The 2,999-nt window shown below is 37.0% G+C and overlaps 1 long non-coding RNA gene across 1 annotated transcript; it reads right to left on the bottom strand.

Annotated features, from left to right (window-relative positions):
• Positions 1-1,692: 1,692 nt before the first annotated feature.
• Positions 1,693-2,593, bottom strand: LOC143862339 (uncharacterized). Its single transcript, XR_013240262.1, has 3 exons — positions 2,570-2,593; positions 2,282-2,384; positions 1,693-1,823 (listed from the first exon to the last, which is right to left on the bottom strand). It is a non-coding gene; the product is annotated as an uncharacterized LOC143862339 (long non-coding RNA).
• Between the last annotated feature and the right edge of the window lie 406 nt (positions 2,594-2,999).

Below are 2,999 nucleotides of genomic sequence, written 5' to 3'. Positions count from 1 at the left end.
ATCAAAATAAGCAACTCATACAGCTACTAAATCAGAAACCAAAAACGTCCTAAATGTGTCACATAAATGGAAAAAATTCAACGCATTCAAATGATTTGAGAAGGCCAGATAAAAAAACAGGAAAATAAATGAAAAATAAAGTCCATATATAACAAAATGGGAAGGGACACATTACACTTCCCGACTTACATGTATTAGATCACGTCTATGTCAATGTTGGAGTGCATATTGCACCGTGGACAATAAGCATAGCTTAGAAAATCTTCGTTGATAGTAGGGATCGATGGAACTCAGGTAGGGTTGGATCAGGTCAACCCTAACCCAACTAGAGATAGCGTTCCCTCAACCTAACCCGGGGAAATGCCAACCCAAGTACGCAGCCCAAGCCAAAATCGGATCGGGTTAAGCCAGACCCAAGTTGCACCTCTAGTTAATAAAGAGTAACTTTGGCTTGTATGATTTAGGTACTTCCAGTATGATAAGTGGTGGACTGCTTCTCTAATTAGGGTGGGACCTCATTGAATGTGTCACCTTGGGGTCTGATCTGATTAGATAAATGAAAATCTTAACTTCTAGGCGTGCTGTTTCATCATGTTGAATGTTTTTGTGAAGCTTTCTATGTAAACTCGCGGGTGTGGATGGAATACATGAATTGGTAACTTGGATTTTGGAGATAGATAGACACTGGATTTTGGTATTCAATGAGAAAGCTCAGAATCCCACCGTGATGAATACCCTTTAAAAAATAGGGAAAAAACAGAGTCGGGGCCTCTGTACTATGAAATCATAGCTATGGATTTCAAGGTATCAACCTATCGTCATACATACATTTCCTGTTTCCATGCGTCCACCAGCACACCCAATAGGGCAAGTTCGTCATGGCAATGATCCATGATCTGAGAAGCAGATTCTAGGAAAGCAATTTCGTTTGTATCTGGAAGCACCGTGGATGCATCGTGGACAATTTCTTCTATCACAGTTTCCCTGCACATGATGCTTCAAATGGCAAAAGAGTGAGCCCTCTCTGCACCCTTCTTCAAAAGCACGGTGGAGATACGCAGCGTGTGAGAACACTCTAGCAGTAATTCCCTGTAGTGAAGATATTGATCTCTTTCTTTCCTGAAGCTCATCAATGTATATGGTAGGAGGAAGAGAGGGTGTTTGACGTATATCCGTATATGGCAATGCCTTAAAACCACTTAAGCGTTTTCCAATTCTATACTAATGGCGAAACTAAATCTAATCAAAACAGAGACTTGCTTCCCAACGTGAACTGATTTAGAGAAATACTTTTTTTTTTTTTGGAAACTTGTTTTGGGCGTGAATTGTTTGGAGAGAGAGATTCCCGAAATACAAAAAAAGAAGGATCTTTTGCCGAAAATTGAGGCATATAGATGGTAACGTGCATTGTGTGTGTAGAGAGAGAGAGAGAGAAAGATTACCGAAATACAAAAACAAGGTTCTTTTAGCCGAAAATTGAGGCATAGATGGAAACGTGCCTAACCCCAGCTTGCTGATAAAAATAAAAATAAAGGATGGAAACGTGGGCATGAACAGTGAAACCCCCATCGTGCTATATTATAATAAGACTAGTGGGACACCCCGTGCGATGCACAGGGTGAGGAAAATGAGTAATAATTATTTGCATATAGTAAAGAATTTAGAAATTTTTACAATAGGTCCATCAAGTTTGAGCTCACAAAATATGTACAATTCAACTGTTTAAGATAAAATATAAACTACCAGTACCATTATAAAAAAAAAGGTAAACGAAAGGTCAATATGAGTGCATTTGAGTAATTTCAGACCACTAAGCCATTCACCTACAATAAATTCAGTAGGAAACTACTTTAGTAATTTTCTTGGACATGGAGATCATGAAATGGACGTAAAAAATTCAAATAAAAGATGTCACACAATTAATTTTGTGAAAATGCTAAGCATTTCGGTGGATATGGGTCATCATTGTAATGACTTGCATGTTGAGTTTAAATAAAAGAGGTAAACTTCAATCATCTACAGGAGAACCCAAATTGGTCCTTCAATTATTCATTACCCATATCCAAAGAGAACTTGAAAAATGCTTTGTCTTGTATAACTGGAAAATAGGAAAGAAAAATTAAAGAAATTGATCTGAAATTTCTATGAAAAATTAAAGAAACTGATTTGAATTTCTATGAACAATCAATATTTTCTTTAGGAAACCAATCAATTGGGTTGGTGCGGCTAAATGGTTGAGGCTTTGCATCTCATACTATCTACTAAAAAACGGGAAACCAACCAATTGGAGTGCATAATGCCACAGAAGTTTTCAATTACTCATGTCCTTGAACTTTCCCATCTCGCATTTATTTACTTTATGGACCACTTCTTTGATAAAAATCCTGAAAAGCATGTTAATTTATATCAGAATAAAATGCCTGAAGAATGAGAAAAGAGGGAGTGACTGGGAGAGAAATATTCAATTGAAATTGAAATTGCACCAGATAAAAAGAGTACGCAGTCCAATCAATGTAAAAAATGAAATTGATTCTTGTAATTAAAAATCACTAATAATATGCTAATTCACCTGTGGTTGTCGTTTCATTTCTTTTACTAATACAAAGATCTGCAAAAAATAACAAAGAACAACAGACGGCGAATACAGTGATTAAAAAAAAGAGAACAGCATAGAGAGAAAGAAAATAAAGGAAAGTTGGCCTAAAAATAGAACTTGAAAGGGTTTCCAAGAACAAAAGTGGTGAATCAGAGAGGTGTTACGTGCCTAATCGGCCGTAACGGAAATAAACAAAATAAAAGAGAAATAGAGGGGGGGAATGGTTGATTCGAGGCAACCGGACCTCCTAGCGGCTCGATTCGAGAGGAGCCATGACTCTCCAAAACAAAGTCTCCTTTGCTGTAAATTATCTTCTCTTCTTTTCTTTCTTTCATTAGATTACTACTACATAAATACAAGCAAAATACAAGCAAGAGAGAGTGCCACATCACAAGCACACTTA

Source organism: Tasmannia lanceolata, unplaced genomic scaffold, assembly GCF_043159265.1.
Source record: "Tasmannia lanceolata isolate RefF3 unplaced genomic scaffold, GAP_Taslan_0.1 ptg000037l, whole genome shotgun sequence".
In the NCBI taxonomy this organism is placed as follows: domain Eukaryota; kingdom Viridiplantae; phylum Streptophyta; class Magnoliopsida; order Canellales; family Winteraceae; genus Tasmannia; species Tasmannia lanceolata.
The sequence above is the reverse complement of the archived record's forward strand: the minus strand, read 5'-3'. Positions and strand labels throughout refer to the sequence as shown.